Source organism: Triticum dicoccoides, chromosome 7B (assembly GCF_002162155.2).
Source record: "Triticum dicoccoides isolate Atlit2015 ecotype Zavitan chromosome 7B, WEW_v2.0, whole genome shotgun sequence".
Taxonomy (NCBI): Eukaryota; Viridiplantae; Streptophyta; class Magnoliopsida; order Poales; family Poaceae; genus Triticum; species Triticum dicoccoides.
Genome location: NC_041393.1, coordinates 653,814,721 through 653,815,279, shown reverse-complemented (window position 1 = coordinate 653,815,279; position 559 = coordinate 653,814,721).

Below are 559 nucleotides of genomic sequence, written 5' to 3'. Positions count from 1 at the left end.
CGAATTATTACGGTCTAGATCTTCCGAAATTTTCCAAGGCTAATTAGAAAAAAAAATGTAATTATAAGCCATTTATCTTGTGGGTCCGAAATATTACGGTCTAGATCTGCTTCGTCACATGGAAAAAAAATATGAGCCGCTCACGAGGTCTAGATCTTCTTTGTTACATGAAGGAAAAAAACAATATCTATGAGGTCTAGATCTTCTTTGTTACATGCTGCTCACTCCGTTGACGTAACTCGAGCGTATGAGTTTATTGCAGCAAAATCTGATTGGAACGTCCAAAATGTATCGTCTCGGCCACTAGTACATGTGACTCATGAAGCTGGGCAGTCTGTGGCAGACATAAAGCATGAGCCTAGTCAAGTAGGAAATCACAGGTTTACCAGTCCGATGGGTTGGCTAAGATAATTTCTTCTAATGCCCTCCATTCTCAAACCTCGTCACCGTTTGTTTGATATAGTAAGCTCATATATATAAATATATATATATATATATATATATATATATATATATATATATTTATATATAGGACTGGTAAACCTCGTCACCGTTTGTT